Source organism: Vombatus ursinus, unplaced genomic scaffold, assembly GCF_900497805.2.
Source record: "Vombatus ursinus unplaced genomic scaffold, bare-nosed wombat genome assembly UNPS02000749.1, whole genome shotgun sequence".
NCBI classification, from domain to species: domain Eukaryota; kingdom Metazoa; phylum Chordata; class Mammalia; order Diprotodontia; family Vombatidae; genus Vombatus; species Vombatus ursinus.
The window spans coordinates 4,408,838-4,432,676 of NW_020940527.1; the positions used below are offsets into that span (position 1 = coordinate 4,408,838).

Sequence of the window (23,839 nt, forward strand, 5' to 3'; positions counted from 1 at the left end):
ATTAATTTGAGATCTTCAGATCATCTGCATGAGAAATGGTCTGTCTGCACTCAAGAGACAGATGCCAAGGCTCAATCCACCTGATGCACCTGAACAAGGTAGAAAACATGAGGAATTAAGAAGAGGTGGTATCAGGCTCAGCACTTACGCTCTAAGTCAGGAAAAGGGCCCTTCTATGAAAACATTCTAACTTTTATTAATGGACAAATATTTGTAAGACTATTTTATTTAAGACACTATAGTCTTCTGAGTACACAAAGCATAAAATCTAGTTTATACTATTAAGGAGCTTACAGTCTGATTGGGAATAATGGATATACAAGTGAAAAAACTAAGAGCACTTCCTATATATGTTTATATGTGTGCAAGAGATGTTTAAATATATATATATATATATACACACACACATAAAATACATATATAATACATACGTTATTTATGAATGATCAGTATACACACCCACCCCAAACAAGTGGAAGAACCAGTAAGTATTAGTTAAGATGCAGAAAAGGAAGAAGAGATTACCACAGAGGAGGCTGTACAGAAAAGGCTTCGTAGAAAACTGCAGGCCTGGAGCAGGGCCTGGAGGGGCAGAATTTCAAAAGGCAGTGAGGAAGCTGGGGGCATTCTCATTTGTCCCAGTTACTGCTGGGGGCAGCATTCTTGTATCTCTGTGAATGAGAGGAGGCAGCAGGAAGAACAGACAGACTGCTACTGTCTAGCTACAAAAACCCCTTTCTTTCCCACTACTTCCCCTTCACTAATTATGATCCTGCCTAACTAGACCATTCCATTACTTGAAGGCCCCCAAAAGATCTTTCATCCCTGGCCTCTGAGCCAATGCCTGGAAGACTTTACACCTCACAGTCTCTTACTGGTGCCACTACCTTCCTCTTCCCAGCTAACATTCCTGCTTCCTCCCTCTCTCCTTCCCTGTTTGGGGCTCCTTGGCCAACCCAGAGGAGCAACATCGCCCAGCACTAGAGCACTTATGAGTCCTTGTTGGACTGAATCCCTCCCTCTGACCCTTTCAGGGCCCATGGCAGGCTTATAGTTATGTCAGAGGCTTCATTTGCTGGTCTTCTATACTTCAGAGATATTCAATTTGACAAACATCAAGTACTTCAAATACATGCAAGTCACTGGAGACACACTACAGAAATGATTAAAAGGTGTACAGAATACAATATCCCATTATCTTTACAGCAGTTTCATTTATGATAATTTTTTGATTTAGTAAAGCAAAAGGCTGGAGGCTAAATAAAGGCTCTCCTCCAATAGAGGTCTCCCACAGATATCAAAACTAAGCCATTTACTAAACACTATTTGCCAGGCACTGCGCTAAGAGCTAGAGAGGCAAAAAAAAAAAAAAAAAAAAGACAAAAACACAGTTCTGCCCTCAAGAGCTTCCATTCTAACAGGAGAGACAATATGCAAACAATTGAGTACCTACAAAATACAAAGTAGATAAAAGGTAAGCTTGGATGGGTGAAATTAGCAGTGGGAGAAGCCTGAGAAAGGCATTCTTCAGAAGATGGGATTAGAGCATCAAGCCCAAGCTCCAAAATGAAATCAGTGAACATTCAAAAGAATTGGTCTAACAATCCACCTTGAAAAAAATCAAATGGATGAAAAATGCTATGATATGCAGTTGAATGGACAAGTACAGAGCTCATCTCTCAGTATATATCTTGGACAGACACTGCAAAAGGACAGTAAACTGTACCCACAATGAAAATCCTGGCACATACAAGCACTTAATAAATGTCTGTTGACCAATAAAACATGATTGAATAAGTGAAAAGGCATTTATTAAGTTCTTACTATGCACAATGCAAGGTGCTAAAAGCTGGGATACAAATAAAACAGTAAGAGTCCTTACTCTCAAGGAACTGACATTCTAATAGAGGGAGATAACACACCTACACCCTTCCTTTCTTTTATCAAATGAAAACCTACTAAAGTATAAGGTTCCATATTGTAGTCCTCTTATTCTACTTTACTCAACCATCTGTATATTGTGGGGGATTCAAATGTGATAGAGTTTTGTATGATGTATCTAAAAGTTCAACAAAAATAAATTTTAAAAAATAATTAAGATATAAGACAAAATGTAAAAATGCAAAGAATAGAGCCATTAAGCTGGCATAAACTTAAGAAGAGGGAGATCATTTTCAGCAATGTGAATGTAGAGAAGGGTGGAATCAGAAAACTAGAAGAGACAGCACTAGAGTTTCACTTGGGTGAAAAACAATTACAACAGGCAGGGGTTGAGGGAGAGGTTCTAGGTATTCTTTTACAAATGCAAGCAGATGGTAGAGGGTAGGATAAGACTGTGGTTATTTAGTGGTTTTTAGTTTTAGACTAAACCCCAATTTGGGGTTTTCTTGGCAAAGACACCGGAGTGGTTTGCCATCTCCTTCTGCAGCTCATTCTACAGATGAGAAAACTGAGGAAAAGTAACTGAGCTTTAGCAAAATGGTGTGGGGGAGTTTTCTCAACTGAGAGGAATGTGACCTCTTGGGAAGGGTGGGCCCACCAGGGTCCAATAACTATAGGTCAAAGACAGGAATCCAAACTGAAAATAAAATTTATCAGTTCGCTAACGAAGACTGCTTGATAATAGCAGATTGTTTCATATGGCACATATTTGGTTTTTATAACTTTCCAGGCCCATTTAGAGTACATAGCCAATCAGCAGTATTCTGAGGCAACTCAGATAAATAAATAAATATAAATAATAATAATAATACAATACACAATAAATATAATACATAATAATAAAATGATAAATATAAATAATAATAATAAAAAGATAAATAAATAAATAATTTCATAAGAAAGCAGGGTAGAGAAAGGGGGAATCAGCAAACAGGAGGTTTCTGAGGGAATACCTGCTATGCAGCTGTCAAGATGTGTTATCCGAACAAGGAAACATTGCCCATTCAAAGCAGGGGGACAAGGAGAGGTGACCAAATACTTTCATAATTGTTAAAAGAGTCCATTCAATGTAAGGCAGTAGGGTGGAAATAACAATTTAGATGGGCTGCAGGTGTCTCTTATCTAAGGACAACAAAAAGTTGTTACCACAGTGGATAAGACCATCTGATTTACCATGTTCTTACCTAGTTTCTAATATTTTATTTCTCATTAAGCTGAGCTAGGGAATTTCCACTGCTAATTCATTAAGATGTTCCAAAATGATTGTGGTTTTTTTCTTTTCCTATACAATGGTAAGCTACATGAAGTGCAGTGGTGTGAAATAAGACTAGGAAAGTAGGTTAGGGCCAGATTAGGAAAGGCCTTGAATGATGAGTTAAGGAGTTTGTATTTTATCCCAGAAGCAATAGGGAGGCATTGAAGGTTTTGAATCACTAGAATAAAATGGTCAAATTATGCATGAGTGAGATTAATTTGGCAGCAAGGTGAAGAGTTACCTGAAGGTATGGAAGATAGAGTCTGTAAAAAATCTTCAAACTTTTCCAGAGAAACACAAAAAGGTAAGGGATTATATTCCCCACAGATGAGGAAAAACCAAAGCCTTGATTGCTAAAGATGAATATATACTATAAACAAGTTAGAAAAGTCACTAAAAATGAAATCTTATGTTATCAATTATATACTCTCTTGTACAATTTCATTTTGTTTCATGTTAGTTTTATCAATTTTAAATAGGTTGTAAATTCTCTGAGGACAAGGTCCAAATCTTATATTTTACATTCTAACATTCAAAAGCCCTCTCACATCCAGACCTAGCCTGTTTTTCGCCCCCCAAACAGGTTGTTTTAAAAGAAACAAACAAAAACAGAAAAATACTTTGCTAACTGGAACCTGGAAGAAAGCCTGACCAAACTCAAGCTTGCCACTGGCTGGGTCCCCTTGGGAAGATACCTATTACTGTCATTTGAGTGGTATTAACTAATGCCTGGACCTGAGCAATAGTCTAGATGCTGGTTAAAAATATCTCTAGATACCCTGCCCTTTACCAGGACGTAACAAAACAGCAATCTTCCCAGCAAAGATCAGAGGATGAAGGGTAAGTCCACCCATAGCTCCATTCAATTCACCAAATCTCAATTATCCATTATGTGCAAGACTCTATGCTCTCAGGGAAATTATAATCTACTGAGCCAGGCTACGACATGAACACAGATTAAGTATAACACAAGGAAAACTGGAGAGTGAGAGCATACTAATATCTAGGGGATTGAAAGTCAAGGAAGGCTAACACCTCATCCATGCAGCAATCCCTTCAAATTTTTGGCATGGACTACAAAATGGTCATGGAAACACCAGCCACTGGACTAAGTCTCCAGTAATATCAAAACACAATAAATCAATCAGTTATCTTACAGAGCACCTAAATAAGTAGGTTGTTGTTTGCACTGAAAAATAGATACAAATATATGTAAGCAAGCTAGTCTCAGCCCTCACGGAGCTTATACTCTGATAGGAGAAGACAGCACAAACAGTTCGGAAGCAGTTGCCAGGGTGGAGTGCTTTGGAAAGGGAAGTCAGAGAAAATGAAGATGAGAACAACAAGTGAACTGACTGAGATGAGGAGGAATATGGGGGAACTCAGTGGTGTTGATCTGATGACTATTCTCAGATCTAAATCTAGAAAGGGGGTGGTATTGAAGGGGTATAAGAAGAGGCCAGGCAAGATAAGGTGAAACGTTCCAATCTGTGGCCAAATCTTGTTGATTCTACCTCCACAGAATCTCTTATGCAACCCTTCTCATATGGCCAACCCCTTCGCTGTTCAAGCTGTTCCCTGTCACCTGGCCTACTGTACTAGCCCGATTTGTCTCCTGACCTCTCCAAACTATCCTCTGCTCAGTTGCCAAAGTGATTTTCCCATAGCACTGGTCTGACCAAGTTAGTCCTCTACTCAATCATCTCCAAAGGCTCCCTTCTGTTTGGCCTTTAAAGCACATGACCACCTGGCCTCAAATTACCTTTCCAGTTCTCCCACTTCACCTCTGCCTATTTCTTCCTTAAAAACGGAGCACAAGGGTGTCCTTCAGTGTGAAACACTTTCTTTCTCTTAACCCCTTTACTGCCTTTGTCAACTTGAATAGAAGCCCTCTAAGGGCAAAGACTTTTACAGAGTATCTACAGCACCTAACAGAGTGCTAGACACACAGTAGACACTTAATGACTATTGATGGACTGGTAAACTGCAAAGAAAACATATCAAAAAGTGCTTGTTTAGGAGAGGGAGAGATGACAGTGAACAAAGGCGACCAACTTTACAAAGAAGATGGGATTTCATCAGAGCCTTGAAGGATGGATAGGATTCAGAAAGAGGAGGGCAGTCAAGATGAGTGAGAGGGTAAAGAGGGGAAAATATACTAAGCTGTTCTGATTAAATAGACCTGGCTGGTTGGGCCAGAGCTTGAGAGAAGAGTATCTAGAGAGACTGTTGTAAGGCCAGACAGACAAGTCCCACAAAAGTAAGGCTACAGATGATAAAATATGATACCTTTGCTCAAAGAGCTTCCAGTCTATTTGAGGAAACAAAACTAACATGAATATTCTTTGCAAGCAATTCCAGAGATTACATAAGCACAAAATTTTGTAGTAGTCAGAACATCTAGATGCTATACCCCATTCTATAATTATACACTTATATATAATTATATAATCCTATTATACAATCCTGACCAAGTCACATCAACTCTGGGTCCTCAGTTTCCTTATCTATAAAATGAGAAGGTTAGAATAGCTCTGAAATTTTCTAACTTTGTGACTATCAAAATGCTATTAGAGTTTGGAGGGATCCCATTCCTTTGAAGAGGTAGAAGGTCCACACACACGTATTTTCTGACTTTTTCAATGTATTGTTCAGTTTTACTGATTTTTCCTCCCTCTTCTTCTTCTTTTAAGATATTATTTGTTATACAGAACTGTTTTCTGGAAAGGGAAGAGATATTGGGAGAAATTCTGGAGAGAAATTTGTGTAAAAACAAAACATACCAATAAAAACATTTTTCAAAAAGTTTGGAGGGAACAGAGATCAGTGAAAGTCAGGAACTTATTCCTGACACAGGGAGGAAATGTGAATTAAATTGGGCCTCAAGGAATGGCAGATGTTATAACAATACACTCATCTTAAAACATTCCCTCAATCCACCAAATTAGTAATCCTCTGAAAAACAGGAATAGTATTTGTTTAGCATCATTTGCTCCGAGTGAATCCATGCTGACTTCTACCACACTACTTCTTTTTTCTAAAAGTCACAGATATTGGTTTGATCATCGGAGAAGTATTTGATTTAATTTCTGTTACCATTTTGTAAATTCTCCAATTTTACAAGAGTCAACAAGTTTAGAGGTTTGTAGTTTATAGAATTCATCCTTTTATGGAAAATGAGGGTAACAAAGGTCCATCTCAAACCTCTTGATTATCATAATTTCTCAACAGATTATCAACAGAAGCTCTGAGATCATGTATTCAAGTTCCTCTGACACCCTGACATTTCATTCATCTGCCTCAGGAGTCATAAATTCATTTTAAAACAGATTTTTTCTTACTATCTCAATTATTTTGTGTTTCAATTTCCTCTTACCATCATTTGTGTTACCCTTTCTAGCTTAAAAAACTATTCTCCTTGATGCCTAATAATAAATAATACCTATGCTATATAGTTCTACTTTTTTTTCCCAAAAGTTTTCAGTATATTCTCTCATTCTTCATCTTAACTATATGAGGTAGGTGAGGCAGTTATTACTACCCCATTCTGTAGAAAAAGAAATTGATGCAATTTACCTTGCCCTTTATCATACAGATATAACTAACAGCATCTTAAGAGTTGGAAGAGACTTTAGGTAGAGGTTAACCTGGCCAAATTCTCTTGTTTTGAAGATGAATAAACTGAAGGCCAGAGACAGAGCAGCACAACGGAAGGAGTGATGAATTTGGACTTCAGTGAAAACCTCAGTTCTGCTGCTCACCAGGGGCAGTTCAGTAACACAGTAGATAGAGTGCTGAGCTTGGAGTTAGGAAGACCTGGGTTCAAGCCTTCTCTCAGACACTTACTGGCTTGTGAAACCCTGAAAAAGTCTCTTAACCTTCCAGCTCTCTCCAAAGTTATCAATGATCTTTCAATTGCCAAATCCAACAGTCTTTTCCCAATCCTCTTCCTTCTTGATCTCTCTGCAGCCTTTGCACTAATGACCACCCTCTTGATACTCTTCTCTCTAGGTCTTCATGACATTGACCCCTCCCGGTTCTCCCCCTCTAATTTTGACTGCTCCTTTTCAGTCTCCTTTGCCAGATCCTCATCCAGGTCATACCCACTAACCATGGGGATTTCCCAATGCTCCATCTTGGGTTCTGTTCTCTTTACATATTATTTTGCTCAGTGATCTCTTCAGTCCCCATGATCTACTGATCATCTCTATGCAGATAATTCTGTTCAGCCCTAACCTCTCTTCTGACCATGGGTATTGCATCTCCAATTAACTGCCTCCTGGAGAGCTGGATGTCTTCCAGACATCTTAAGTTCAACACGTCTAAAACGGAACTCATCATCTTTCTCCCAAAATTCTCCTTAACTTCCCTATTACTGTCAAGGGTACCATCATTTTCCCAGTCACCCGCGCTCACAACCTTGTGTCATCCTTGACTCCTCACTCTCTCACCCCCCAAATCCAATCTTTTTCCAAGTTCAGTCATTTCAACCTTCATAACATCTCTCTTATAATGCCCTCTTCTCTCCTCTAACACTGATAATGCCATGGTGTCAGCTCCCATCACCTCAGGCCTGGACTACTTTAGTAGCCTTCGGATTGATCTCCTGCTTTAAGTTTCTCCCCACTCCAGTCTATCCTCCACTCAGTTACCAAGATGATCTTCTTCAAGAGCAGATCTCTAGTCGATAAACTCCAGTGGCTTCCCATCACCTCCAGGATCAAATATAAAAATCCTGTTTGGTTATAAAAACTAACCTTATCCTTTCTAACCTTTCTACCTTTTTTAACCCCTTACTCCTCCTCTCCTAGCACTGTGCAACCCAGTGACAATGATCTCCTTGGTGTTTCTAGAATGACACTCCATATCCACACATTTTCCCTGTCTGTCCCTTATACATGGAACTCTCTTCTTCCTCATCTCTACCACCTGGGTTTCCTTAAATCTCAGCTCAAGTCCCACCTTTTACAAGAAGCCTCTCTCAGGCCTCCTTGACCTGAGTCCCTTTTCTTTGAGAGGACCTCCAATTTATCCTGTGTATATCTTGTTTGTAAGTCTGCATGTTGTCTTCTCTTAGATCTTGAGCTCCTAGGGAGCAAGGACTGGTTTTTTTTTTTCCTTTCTTTGTATCCCCAGGGCTTAGAATATCTGCCCAGAACACAGTAGGTGCTTAATAAATGCTTCTTGGGTTTCCCTTGGTTTCCTCATTTGTTAAAAAAAAAAAAATAATAATAATAATAGCACCTATCTCACAGGGTTGTAAAGAAGATCAAATGACCTAGCACATGTAAAATGTTTTGCAAACCTTAAAGTGCTTTGCAAACCTTTATGGTACCAGTGTGATAATAATAAAAAATAGCCAGCATTTCTATAGCCCATTAAGGATAGCAGAACACTTTAAAAATGCAAACCATTTTAACTTTGCTGGGCCTCAGTTTTTTCATCTGTAAATTAAGAGGGTCAGGGGGCAGTTAGATGGCTCAGCGGACAGAGCACTGACCCTGGAGTCAGGAGGACCTGAGTTCAAATCTGGTCTCAGACCAGACACTTGACATTTACTAGCTGTATGACCCTGGGCAAGTCACTTAACTCCAATTGCCTCGCCAAAAAAAAAAAAAAAATAGGAGGGTCAGGATGGTCCTAGAGGTCTAATAGAAAATTCAATTTCCCACTCCAGTAATTACTAGCTGTGTGACAATGGGTAAATCACTTACCCTGTGAGTCTCCCTTTAAAATGGTGATGACAACACAAACTACCACCTCACTGGGCTGCTGTGATGAAAGTCCTCCGTAAACCATAAAGCACTATAGAAATTTGAATGATCATGACTGATTTTCCCAATGTTATATGGTTACTTTAAGTGGTAAGAATAAACATGAGAACTTGTCTCCTCCCACCCCAGTATTCCATGCTCTCTCCCTGAAAAAAAAATTTAAGTATCAACCCACAACTCTTATCATAAAACAATGTTGCCTGTTGAAGCCAGACTACTTAAGAATAAATCTGACAATATGCCCAGTAGAATTTGATCCACTTCTTTACTAATAAAGTGCTATTCTTCAAATGTCTCAGGGAGATTTACTTTAAATCTAGAAAAACAAAGAGAGCCCAAGGGGTTCTAGAATCTAGGACAATGGACTTTAGTGATAGAATGAGTTCTATCACTATGTCTCTAAATAAGTCCCAGAGTCCTTCATAAGAAAAAGAAGCCTGTAAGATTCTCGCTTCCTGAAGCAGGGAGGTCAGTAACACCAACCCAAGAAGTTAATTAGGTGGCATGGCAAGTCACCTTCCGAGGGACACCCAGGTTAGAGCAATTTTATATGCAGGTTCTCCCTTGACCAATCAAGCATCCCACTGCAATCCTTAACTTGGAAAACAGCTGAGTGTGCATGCGTGCCACCTTCCCCCTGAAATTAGAAGCCACATATTTCAAAAGATTACAATAACTGCTCTATTTTTTGCTACTCACAAAGTTCGTGAAGCTTCAACCATTTCCGGCTTCTCCCAGCTGGAGTACCTGCAATTATGAAAACATTCACTAGGGCAGGTCTACTTAAGAAAGATGAGCTCATCTCTTCAGACATACACCTGATCTTCAGGAAGCTGCCCCTCCTACAGTAAGCAGGTCATGGTAGCTTTAAAGGGACACACACAAGCTGGGCTACTCTTCATCCTTCCTGGGACATGAGTGATAGTGGAGAATCGCCTCAGCCACTTCACTGCCCTTCTACTACAAACAAGCAGAATATCATCACACTTGCTAGCTGCTGCTCTGGGGTGTGCTAAGATGGCTTCTTTGGGAAAACCATTTAAAACTATATAATGTAGGTCAAGTCCTTTGCCACCCTCCTATTCTTACTCTTCTTTGTATATTTATATCTACAGCACCTAGCACAGAGCCTGGCACATTAATAAATGCTTGTTGATTGATCTCCTTCCTCACATTAAAACCTCATTCTTAAAGAATCATTCTTCTTTTTAAAATTCACAGCTAAGTTTAATAATTTGAATAAAACCTGCCCACATCTTATTTCTTTAGTCAGCACATAGGACTGTCAGGAGTCTTATCATGGAATTTTGTCAGACAGCTCAGTGACAGAATCATAGATTTAGGGCCCAAAGGTACCTCAGAGGTCTAGTCCACAAGTGTCAAACAGGCAGCCCATAACACTCCTGAACGCAGCCCAATCCAGATTAAAATGTAATTAGGAAATATTTAACAAAATGAATAAAAACACAATAAATTACAAATGAAGTTAATATGCAGCTTTCTAAGTCAATAATGCAGCCCACAAGGACCCTCGTGTACAGTTTTGCGGCGCTTTTTTCTATTTGAGTTTGACACACCTGGTCTGGTACGACTCCCACTCCCATCCCACCTCCCACCATTTTATAGATGAGAATGAGTGATTAAAAAAAGCTAAGGGACTTGCCCAGGCCTCATGGGTTAATAAGTGGCAGAGCCTCAGATCAAACTCAGATCCTTTGGCCTTAAAGCAAGCATTACATGCACTGCTTTAAGCTAGAGTATATGCTTCAATTCCACTATCTCTAAAGGAATATTTTTTTACTCTGATAAAACACATTTTACTAGAAGTCAAAGGTTAAGTAATCCTTAAGTCTTATTTCATTTCAAATAGTTGTAAATGGAATACTAACTATCTTCCACCAGACAAATTTCTCTGATATAGTGTCAGTGTTGGCTTTTCAAGATCCCCCCCAAAATATTCATTAGACACTGTAACATTTATACCTATGTTTTGGTAGATTAATGGCTGACCTGAGAATGCAGGAGAGGAAGAAAGTGCATCAAAACCAGTCTAACCAAATCACCATAAGACTTCTAGTGAGATTCACTATAAATTCAGCTCTCAGACTCATTTTTCCTCCTTCCCTCAAAAATACTGTCCTGCTAGTAGCTAGATGCTTACTGGGAAACACTTGGCAAGAAACAAGTTGATCACTCTCATCTGACCAGCCAGTAGGTTTCTGGAGGCAGAACAAAAAGCACATGACACTACTGGGGCTTTTCATAAAAAGACTCAACCACAACAGTTGTAGGCCTCAAATACTAAGTATGGTGGTCTAGAAATCTATTCTAACAAGGGGACAAACTAGTTATTAGGCCTTTTTAACTGTTCAAGACTGAAGCACAAAAGATGGGCAAAACTAACTATATAACCTCTCATTTTAGAATTCAGTTTTCAAATATATTTCATCAGTAACTTTTATGCATAATTCTAGGGCACCTACTATGGTCCAATAAAATCACCTTATGGATTTCACTGCCTTTTTTATTTATGAAGGTGAAGAAATAAATTAGAAATAAATGATAAACAATTCTTTCAAACTAAAACTTCTTGTATTCTAACCAGACTTTTTTCCCTTTAATTTAAACCAATATAATATTTGGACCCATTTTTAAGATTAGAATAAAAGCAATAAATAAATCTTTTAGAAAGGCTTCACATCGCACGGATTTTTTGAAACTGAAGTTTGGCATATCAGCTGCAATTCTAACATACAATACCCTGAGATCTATAGCTCAGGGAGGCTTCTTATGCCTTACACTCACTCACAGTGCCCACCTGAGGCTCAGGAGTAGAAAAGGTAAGTATTCTGATAGGAGCCAGCAACAATCAATGTTATACTGTTATGGAATTTTAGACCTGGAAGGAGCCTTAGAGGTCATCTTTGTAAAGATGAAGCTGAGACTCAAAGAGGTTAAAGGATTCCCCATAGGAATTCTCCACGGGTAGTGGCAGGACCAAGCCTGGAACTTACTACAAAATAGCTAAGGTCTGGGAGTGTTTGATGGACAGGAAATGAAAATACTTTACTATTCATTCAACCATTAAAGATTACTCACCTTTAATTTCTCAAATATGTGCCTGGTTGCATTACCAAAACAAGAAACCCTGCCAGCATCCTGAAAGATCATACATAGCTCAGCCAAAATAAGCTCTAAAACTTTATGGTTTTTCCTTAAAGAGTTTGTGGCAAACAGCTCCTCCCAGCTGTAACTTGATTTCTTTTTTTTTTTAATTTATCATTTATTTTTAATATTCTTTTCTTTTTAAATTTTGAGTTCCAAATTCTCTCCCTCTCTCCCACCCCTCCTTCACCCACTGAGAAGGTAAGCAAAATTATATCAATTATACATGGGAAATCAGGCAAAATATATTTCTATATTAGCCACATGGCAAAAATAAATAAGGAGAAAATTATATTTCAATTTGCACTCAGAGTTCATCAGTTCTCTCTGGAGATGAATGTTATTTTTTCATCATGAGTCCTCTGGAACTACCTTGGATCACTGTATTGATCAAAGTAGTCAAGTCTTTCACAATTGATCATCATTACAACATTGCTGTGTAACTTGATTTCTTGAGCCAATGAAAGTGGGGAAAAAATAAGGGGAATAACTGGTTCCCTTTTCCACCTTGGAGGTGGTCAAGTTGAAATGGTATTCCAGAATATGTGGAAAATAAAGTCATCGTCTGTGACAAAATGGAGTGCCATGCTCAGTCTCATTCCTGAATAGATATTAGATTCCCAATTCATGGCCACCACCCAAGAGGTAAATGAGCATATGCAGACTATCAAAATCTTTATCCCTCAGTCCCAGCACCTCAGTCTTCTCCAGCTCTACTCTGTTCCATCTAGCCACTTAAGTCTAGCACACAGGGATGATTCAAGTACTTAACTAAGCATGACAGAATTAAGAATACCAGACAGTTAAGGTGGCCAGTTATTAAGTTCATTTGGCTTAGGTTTAAAGCTCTAAACGTTTCATACTTTACTGTTATTATACCAAAGTCTAAAGGGCCCACCATTATGTCATACACTATGGAGCCATTCTGACTCACCAATCTTACCAGGCCCAGGTTAAGCCTGACTTCTGATCTTCCGAGCTGTGCAAGACACTTAGATTTAATTTCCTGGCTTGCTTCCTGGAAGTACCTGGTACTTCTATATATCATAAGTTTTTCGTCGAGGATAGGGCTCAGACACGCCCTATAATAGGCAGGCTCAGACATGCTCACACAGTTAGTCTACCTTAAACACAGCATGAAGCTCTGGAGAAGGAAAAAAAAGATAGCTATCTCAAAACAAAACAATTAACATTGAATATCATCCTGTTTGGGTCTCAAGTTCACAATCTTGACTTCTAGTCAAATCTATTCTAAATTTGTTTCCAGATACTGCCCTGGGGATCAAATATAAACTCTTCTGTTTGGTATTTAAAGCCTTTCACAACCTAGACCCAAACTACCTTTCTAGTCTCATCATACATTACTCCCCTTCCTACACTCTACAATCCAGTCAAACTAGCCTTTGCCTTCATGCTGTTCCTCACACACGATATTCCATCTTCCATCTCTGTACCTTTGCACTGGCTAGTTGCCAAGATAGATAAGTAACTAAGGCATTTGTAATTGGGGACTGGCCAATGAGAGCCTACTCCAGTGAGTATGTACAAAACATGGGAGTCTGGTGAGCCTACTTCTAGACAAATGTCACGATCTGGAATGAAGGGGGTGAAGAAAAGGCCTCTGCTTGGATGCTGAATCAGAACTGAGTTGTCCATACAAAAGACTTCCTGGCAGCGATTGAGAGAAGACATGCTTTAAGCCTTTGAGTCATTGGGACTTCATCTGCCCAACAGGTCCATGGCTCTCCTTTTGCTTTTGTCTCTGTTGTATCTATTCTTTGCTACTCTTATGTGAAGGAGCACTGGACAGGGCTTCTATCTTATGAGCTCTGAATGGTCAGAAGATTTTTCAAACTCCATCCTAGAGTCTGCCAGCAGCCAAGCCCAGTAAGTTTCAGGGACCTTTTTGAAGAGGACCAGACACAGGAGTCCATGCAAGAGTTTGATAACAGCCAAGTATAATGAAAAGCAACCTGTTTCACATACCACAGTAGGGGATCAAGAGCAAACCAAGAGAGAATGACTTGGCCATCTAAACTTGGTGTGGCACACTTTGTATCAGCCACTTTAAGTTTGAGTCCACTCTTCCCAGAAATCAAGATGGCATAGAAGAGATATCCCTGATACAGGGGGATGTTTTATACTTCTATTCAGTAAACATCGCTTTTGTAGAAGCTAATCGACATTAATTGGTTATATGATATTGAGGAGCTAATAGATAATACTGAGATTATTAAATATAACTGGCAACTGATGTTGGGAAGATACACCGGAGACTGAGCTTTAGCCAAAAGCATCATAGAGAATAACCCAAATCCTTAAAGGGTACCTGCTAGAATCCTGAGAGATGCTGCCCTCTGAGACTCTGGGGAACCAACTTACCCCTCCACAGAAATGAAACAATAAAAAGAGAAAATGGGGACAAGGGACCCCCAGAGCTTATATGGCTATAGATTTATTTAGCACTTACTGTTAACCAGGTGCTAGGCTAAGTGTTGTGGATAAAAATATAAGCAAGCAAGACAGATTGTAACGAGGGAAGACAGCACATAAAGGGGAGACAGAAAGAAGAAGTATTTGAGCATGAAGATAGCTGAGAAGCACTGGGAAGGCCTAGGTCCAGACATGATGTGGCAAAGGGTCTCAGACTCAGAGACCCAACCAGGAATATATTCTCTCTTCATAAAATCCCTTACTTCTTTCAAAATTTAGCAAGACTATTTAAAGCCTTTCCTGATAAATCCAACTGCTAGGGTTCTCTTTCCAAAAAATTCCCCTTTCTTGATTTTGTCTATTATAACAATGGTCTGGTTAGTGGGAGCCCGATCTTCAAGCGGGAAGAGCATGTGGCAGCCATGCCAAAGCCCATGGAGAGGCTCAGTCCTTCTAAAGTTGGTGATGATGTGGAATGAAAGGGTCCTGCTCTCCTGTTTAGATCATACAAAGGCATTTGATAACTCTTTCTGGGGACTGAGCCAGGACTGAGTACATGAGGTACAAAAGGCACAAACTGGGCAAATGAACTCTTGTTATAATGGTGAATGAGAGAGGTGGTACAGGGGCAGCAGGGCCTCAAGTTGTCCCTCTAGCAACCTGGCCATGGACACAGTATCCATGCCTGGGCCCCTCAGTGTTTGTTCTTTGGTATTCAAATGAATGCTGGAGTTGAAAGACTAAACTACAACCTGGAAACTATGCACCAGAGTGGCCAGCAGGCAAGCCAGCTGAGGCCCCAGCACTATCCTCAGGAGTGCCCTGTAGGATCTGGCCCAGCAATAAATGAGACTCGGTAGCACGATGGCTGCTTCCACACACAGCAGCTATTCTTCATTACACAGTGATGTTGGTGGGCCAAATGCTTCATAACAAGCACTTTTAAGTCAGCATCCCCTCTCCCCAGCAACTAAGATGGTAGAAGGAAATGTGTACCCCTGGGTCAAGGAGATGTTTAATATTTCTCTTCTTGCTATAATTTGTCAATAAATATCTTCTCTCAAGAGCTAATTGATGTTAATTGTTAAATGATGTTGGGGTACTAGTCAGTTAACTATCACTTATTAAACACCTATCACGTGCCAAGCACTATGCTAAGCAATGGGGATACAAAGAAATGCAAAAGGCAGTCCCTACCTCAACAAGCTCACAATCTAAGGAAGAAGGAATACACAAAGAGTTATATACATAAAAGGTAAACTAGAGATAATCTCAGGGGAAAGACACTAAAATTAAGGAAGACTAGAAAAGCCTTCTTGTAGAAGACAGAACTTGGGCTGAGGCTTGAAGGAACCAAGAGGAGATGAGGAAGAAGAGAACTTCAGGCATGGGGAAAAGAGAAAAAATTGTAGAGCTGAGAGATGGAGTATTGCGTGTGAAAGGCCAGTGTCACTGGACCACTAATTATGTGGAGATAGCCAGTAAAGGTAAAAGAAGCCTGGAGAGGTAGGAAGGGGCCAGGTAATAATGGGCTTGAAAGAGAAACAAAGAATTTATATCAATGGTATTGAGGAGATATTAACTGTAACTAGCAACTGATATTGGGAAGAATACTCTAGAATAGGGGTTCAAGCCAACATTGTTAGAAAGAATAACACCCAGAGTTAACCCTAAAGCCCTGAGGGGGCAGAGTAGCTAAGCTCTTAAGCATACTACTTATGGGGCCATCGAGGTAGTGCAGTGGATAGAGCACTGGTCCTGGATTCAGGAGGATCTGAGTTCAAATCCAGCCTCAGACACATAACACTTACTAGCTGTGTGACCCTGGGCAAGTCACTTAATGCCACTGCCTAGCCAAAAAAAAAAAAAGCTTACAACTTGTCAGTGAAAATGAAGTTTGAAGAAAAGCCTATGGTCTACTCCACACATATATGTTATATATGCTTATATAGGTACCTGTCTCCTCTGACAGAATGTAAGCTTCTAGAGGGCAGGGACTAATTCATTTTTGTTACTGTTTTCTTGGTGCCTGGTAGACAGCAGAGGTTTAACAAATGCTTGCTGACTGATTGTTCCTGCCCTACAAGTCCTGGTATTTTTATCTCCCTTGTTCAGCCGTTTCGCCCTGTTTTCTCCACTTAAACATTGTTCTGCTCTTCCTTCTGCCTTATTCCCGATTTAGGGTTTCCAGCCTTCTTATACCTTCCTCCCCTCCACATACTCTAGAGCTATTGATACTGTCCTCCTTGCTCTTCTTCCCACAAGACATTTTTCCTGACTCTTGGTTTTTTAATTATTTCCAGGGGACAGAGAACACTCTCCCTCCCGATCCACTTGCAGACTGAGCTCAAGCTGCTCCTCCTCCCTACCTTCCTAGTCCCCTGAAGTTACCTTCCTTATACTCTTTAAGTAGGCTCTATATATATAGCTTTTTTACATGTCGTCTTCTCCATTGGTAGGTAAGGTTCTTAGGGCAGGAACTGGTTTGGCCTTTCTTCTTACTCCCAGTGCTTAGCACAGAGTCTGGCACATAGCAACAGCTTAATAAAATACTTGTTGATTATTGATTGATATCAGGTCTAGCTGTTTTTCCCAACTTCATCTACTTAAGTGCCACTGACATTTCCTTATATGGGTTACTTCAAATGGAGTCATTACACTGTCATTAATGATGAAAATAAAGTACTATAGAAATGCTAGCAGGCCTGCTGACATCATTGACATCTTTTGTTGTTCTTCTAGTTTTGTGTATAAATACTCTAGGGATGATGTGGTTTATTTGGGTCTAACTCCATTTTTTCTACAGGTTCTTTTTCTCCTGCGTTGTTTTTGCTATGATAAGATAATACTATTCCCAATCTTACATGATTTTCTTCTCTGACGTTTTAACAATGAATCTGTACTATAAACCAGTGTTGGTCTTGGCAGTCACGTCCTTCCATTTGGCAGGGAGATGAAATACTTGCTGCCTAAAATCATTTCTAGACGTTTTTCAGCATCCTCATTGTGATTGTTTTACGTCAGCTAAACTTCTCTATGAAATGGCAATAAAGTCAACGTCTTTATTTTTATTCATTTCCTCCTTATCTTTTAGCCTTTCTTCTAATTTAGTGTTGATTTAGACACCAAATTAGTAGTAGGTTTATCCTAACCAATCAGTGGTCTAACTGTAAACAGACAGCTGATTTGAAACGACTCATTGTTAATCAGCTGTTTTGCGTGTGTGTTTTCACATTTTAAATGTAATTGTTGTTCTTTCCTACCTACTTTTGCATTGAAGTCACTATGTATCAATACATGTAAAAACTTGGTTAAGAGTTCTTATATGATTTCTCTACTTTTTCCTATAATTGTTTTCTTGGTGATGCTGCTTTTTTTCCTCCTCATTTTGTGCTCACGCTTCTCTGAACCCTGCAAAGCAAGATGGTCAAATATCCCATGAAATGACGCTTCTGGTTGTCTTTGGGTATACAGAGGGACCAACTCTGCTGGCCTCTTTAGAGTTTTCTATTTCTCAGGAGAACATGGGAGTCACTTTCCCATTTAGCTGCACTTTCTTAGTCTCCTGGTTTCATTCACAGCAAGAATGTCAGTGTCACGGAGCTCAGCTCTGGTGTCACAACTTGTTGGTTACTGGACAAAGAACTCACATTTAAAGTATCAGAAGACACATTCTTCATAGATGCCTAAAAACTACTGGATTCTCAGCACCCTCTGCCTTCTTTTGAAGGGGGTGAAACAGGATGGAGAGCCATTTTGTACTTTTCTTTATTTCATGGGTTTTCATGACCAAAGAATTCTTCACAGAGTGGCTAACCTGCTGACAACAAGGAACACTCTACAATTAGCTAGACTGGTCCTTAATTGGCAGACTGATTTGTCAGAGCTATATTCAGAACTTTTTCCAGTTTAGCAGAACCTGTCAGAGTTGATGCTCTGTTGGCATGAACTTTGAGAATTCTGGGTCCCCTCTATGCCCTGATGAGGCATTAGAGTAGAGCTTTTGAGAGTACAAGGCTTTTAAAAAATTTTAAAAATTATCTAGACCAAAAGTTCTCAAAGTCTGACCCAGCGACCTCTGGGTATCCCCAAGATCCTTTAGGTTATCCTCAAAGCCAAAACTACTTCTGTAATAACACTAAGATTTAAAAATTCCTAATATGATAAGCATCAAAAGCTATAACCCCCATAGACAAAAGCTCTCTTGGGGGAGGGGTCCTTAATAATTTTTAAGGTATGGGAATCAGCCAATGCAAAGACAGATTTGGGTGAAGGAGCATGGAAGGTAAGGAAAAGGAAGTTAGGCCAGTATGGCTGACTAGTAAAATGCAAAGAGGGGAATAAAGTGTAAGGAGACTTGAAAGATAAGAAGAGGACTGATTAAGAAGAGTCTAAATGCCAAAAAAAGGACTTTGATATTTTATCCTGGAGGTAATAGTGAATCCCTGGAGATTATTGAGTACTAGGGTGATACGAGCAGACCTATCCTTTCTTTTCTTTTTCTTTTTTTTGGTGAAGCAATCAGGATTAAGTGACTTGCCTAGGGTCACACAGCTAGTAAGTGTCATGTATCTGAGGCCAGATTTGAACTCAGGCCCTCCTGACGCCAGGGCAAGTGCTCTATCCATTGCACCCACCTAGCTACCCCCAGACTCATCTTTTAGAAAAATCACTATGGCATCTGTGTGGATGATGGATTGGAGAGATTGTGTTGAGAAACTTGAGGTGAAGAAACTAACGAAAAAGTTATTGCAATAGTGCAGGTGAGAAGTGACAAGGGCTGAACTAGGGTGGTGGTTGTATGAGTGCAGGAAAGGGGATATATGTGAAAGATGCTGTACAGAAATAAACGACAAGATTTGGCAACTAACAGAATGTGTAGAGTCAGCAACTAGTCGAGGATGATTCCAAGGTTGCAAATGTGAATGACTAGAAAGATGTGATATTCAGAAAAGAAGAGAGTTTTGGGAGAAAAGATAATGAATTCTGTTTTGGACATGTTAGCTTTGAGATACCTATAGGACACCTTGTTTAAAACATTCAATAAGCAGTTGGAGATGCAGGATTAGCACTCAGAAGACAAGTAGGGACAGAATTATAAATCTGGGAATCATATGAAAATCATCTGATTTTCCCTTTCCCATTGAACCCATGGGAGTTGATGAGTTCATCAAATGACAGCAGAGAAAGGAAAGAAAAGGGTTCTTAGGACAGAGCCCTCAGGGACACCTACACCGGGCATGGCATGCATCAGGCCTGCACAATTTGCTGCACGACAAAGGATTTCCAAGGGCCTTCAAAAAATATAAAGGAGAGGCAGCTAGGTGGCACAGTGGATAGAGCACCAGCCCTGAAGTCAGGAGGACCTGAGTTCAAATCCCACCTCAGACCAAATACTTGACACTTACCAGCTGTGTGACCCAGGGCAAGTAACTTAACCCCAATTGCCAAAAAATTTAAAAAAAATTTATTTTGGGGCACATAGGTGGCGCAGTGTATAGAGCTCTGGCCTTGGAGTCAGGAAGACCTGAGTTCAAATCTGGCCTCAGCCAGATTTGACCCTTACTAGGTGAGTGACCTTGGGCAAATCACTTAACCCCAACTGCCTAAGGGGGGGGAGAGAAACAGAGGAAAGCATCCTTTGTATATAGAGAAAATTCTTTGGTATGATGTAAGTAGCCCAACAGCTGTAAGCAGCCCACTGGCTGCAAGTTGTACAGGCCTGGCATGGATTAAGATTCAGCAAGAGACTGAGAACAATTTGGTCAAACAGGAGGAAAATTAAGAGAGAGCAGTTACAAAAACACTCCCACAACATACTTGCCCTTCCAATTTACTCCACCAATACATGACCTTCTGCCTAACTCAACCTGAAAACCAGCTCATTAACTGGTGAGTCTCTTCTTGGAATCTCCACAGCATGAGAAGGCCCAGCCTTGCCACTCGCTCTCCACTTCTGACTCCACCTCTGGCCTGCTCCTCCTTGACACAGGCTGTTTGGCCCTCTGGAAACAATAATCAACATAAATGTATTCCTCGAGGGTTAGCATACTAGTACCCCTATATCAGTGATTTTGAACACCACACTCCCCTATCATTGTACAAACCTCATTCTCTATCCCTCATTACCTACTTTCTATTCCTACCCCTCTCCTCATCCCAGCCTCTCTAAAATCCTACTCACCCCTTCCCTGTGCTCTCTGTAATGCTTGTTCTATAGTTAATAAACTTGTTTTCATTTTAAACCTTTTCCTTTCTCACTCCTATCTTCCTGCACTCATTTGAGATCTGTCTCCCTGGCCACCCTTTCCAGCACTGGATGCTCTTTCCTCATACGTGTGCCTCACTGGTCATGGTGGGGGAGTTAGAAAATTCCTTGTTCCCTGTTGCCACTTCCAAGGTCATGCTCTACCATCATCACTCAGTAACCTCTTCTCCTCTGAAGTTCATTCAATTCCATGTTTACCACTCAATCAAGAATCTGGCAGCTGTTATTTACTGACCCCCCCCCTCCCCAGAATACCTTCCTTCCTTTCACAATGAATTCAGTGTCTGGCTCATCATCTTTCTCTCCTCCCCAAATCCTACTTTCACACCAGAGGACTCCAACATACATATTGATACTCCCTCAAACACCCTAACTTCCCAGCTCCTCAACTGACTCACTTCCCATAACCCACCACAGCCACACAGATGGTCACATCCTTGATCTTGCCATCACCCACAAGTGTTCCACTTTCCTGTTCATAAACTCTGAAATTCTTTTTTTCTGATCACAATCTTTTATTAGGCCATCTTTCCTTTTGCCTTACTACTCCTAAACCTATTTTTCATATTCACCATGATTTCTAAGCCTTCAACCTGTCAGTTCCTTCACAGGCCATCACCCCTGCACTGGCTACACTTCCCTCCCTTTCCCATCTTGACCCCATGATGAACCATTTCAACTCTACACTCTCCTCTCCTCTTGAGTCCCTTGTCCCATTATTCAATCACCAATTTGCCTTCAAAAGTCCTTGGATAACTATCACCATCTGCTGTCTTTGCTCCCATGCTCTCATGCATTCAGCTGCTGGCTGAAGCTGGAGAAAATCACAAAACTAACTGGGCTCACTGAGTCCACTACCAGTTGATGCTACTATCAAATGGGCTCTTGCTGTAGAAAGGCAATTCTTTCACATCTGCCTAGCTGATTCACTCTCCACAGTGGCTCTTCTAAACCTTTCTCAAGTCCCCCTCACCCCACCCTCTCAGCTGAGAAACTTGCCTATTTCACTGAAAAAAATGGCTAGTGTATAGAGCAAGGACTGGTCCAGGTCATTATCCTGGCACACTGGTCCAGTGGTTGTCTCCAGTCTCTATGCTAGAGTAGCTTTACTTGTAATTGCAAAAATAACATAAGCAACACACACACACACACACACACAGACACGCACGCGTATGTATGTATGTATGTATGTACGTATCTCCTGAAGAAATGGAAAATACGCAGTGGATAGAGCACCAACCCTGAAGTCAGGAGGACCTGAGTTCAAATCCGGCCTCAGACCAAACACTTGATACTTACTAGCTGTGTGACCTGGGCAAGTCACTTAACCCCAACTGCCTAAGCAAAAAAAAAAAAAGAAAGAAAAAAGAAAAGAAAAGAAATGGGAAATAGAGGCCATCTGACAGATTTTCTCTAACCCATCCTTAAAGGTCCCTTCAATTTTGCAGATAACTGAGGACCACTGAAGATCTGAAGTAACTGGTTTACAAATATAAGTGTCAGCACCAGAATTCACACACAAGTGTCCTTGACTCTAAATCTAGCTCTTTCCACTGCATCACACTTAATTAACCCTGCTATTCAAGATACATTCCTATTTTCTCCTTCCTAGAAAATGTTGTCCAGGTGAAATGCCTATTTCCTCACCACCCACTCACTCTTCAAACTCTTGTATTGTGGCTACCTTCCCCACTTTTCTATTGAAACGCCTTTCTGAAGTCATTAATTACCTTATGACAAAGTTCAATGAATGGTCTTTGGACCTGCTCCTCCTCTAACTCATAACTGATAGACTCATAACCTGGCAATAACCTTAGACTGTTCCCTTTCACACCCATCCCACCAGTTGCCAAGTCCTAATGTTTTCTCCTCTGCAATAGCTATGTGATTCAGCCCCTTCTCTCCATTCCCTTTGCATCAAACTCTAGTGGCCCAGACTCCCTTTTCTTGTCACATGGCCTATTTTTTTAAATGAATTTTACTGATGCCTTTTGTGGTATTGCTGTCATTTCCAAAGAATGCCCCCTACAACTGAACCCTCCCTTGTAACAAAGACAGTTAAGTCAAAATAACCTATGTGATGATGGGATTCCACAATATAAAGTAACTAGTATTTCTACAGGGCTTGGCAAAGCATTTTACCTGGGTGATTTTATCTGGCCTTCACAAGAAGCCAAGGAGGGAGGCGTCATTCTTCTCCCCATGCACATGTAAGTAACTACGTGAGAGGTATGTCTTATTACCTGCTCCCCAGGTTTTTCAGCTGCCTTTGTGTGATCTTATTTACATTTAGATTCCTATTCACTGTATATGTTGTTCTATTCATTCTGCAACAGTTCATGCATATCTTCCTAGGTTCCTCCGAACACAATAACTTTCCATTCCATATACTTCAGTTTATTCTACCACTCTCCACTTTGGTTCTCTGCTCCCAAAAAAAGTATTGCACACATCTCGCCTATATTAATGCAAAGACCTCTTAATTGGCCTTCCTACAACTAGTCTAAACCATTTCCAATTGATCCTCCACATTGCTATTTAAATAATCTTCATAATCAATTTCACCAGCTTTTGGTTACCTAGTGGAAAAAATGGTCAACTCCTTACCATTGCCTAGTAAATCAAATGTCAACTTCTGATAGTGAAAATCAAGACCCTTCACAACCAGGCTCCAATGTGTCTGTTTAGCTTTACCTCATTTTATTCCCATACCTTGTACTCAGAGTTCCAATTCCATCCAATTCAATTCACCAAACATCAATTAATCTCCTATTTTCAGTCAGGCATTGTTCAAGGTGTTGGGGAGGAGAGAGGGAATAGACATTTATTAAGCCCCTACTATGTGCGAGGCACTTTGCTCAGTGCATTATAAATATAATCTCATTTGATTCTTACAACAACTCTACTTTACAGTTGGGGATGCAAAGATACTCTGATAAGTCAATGTGAATCATTTACCGTGAAGATCAGCAAAGGCCTCAAGCAAGACTTCAAAAGACAAAG

General features: G+C 40.2%; 1 protein-coding gene across 5 annotated transcripts in view; it reads right to left on the reverse strand.

Moving 5' to 3' along the window:
- The window catches only part of USP54 (ubiquitin specific peptidase 54), a 121,439-nt gene that overhangs the window by 90,157 nt on the left and 7,443 nt on the right, over positions 1–23,839 (reverse strand). For 4 of the 5 annotated variants that reach the window (XM_027858615.1, XM_027858623.1, XM_027858594.1 and 1 more), the window contains exon 2: positions 9,670–9,717. The exons of the other annotated variant lie outside the window; for it this stretch is intronic. The gene's annotated coding sequence lies outside the window, so the exon portion shown is untranslated. The remainder of the gene's footprint in view (positions 1–9,669; positions 9,718–23,839) is intronic. 5 annotated transcript variants of the gene reach the window in all.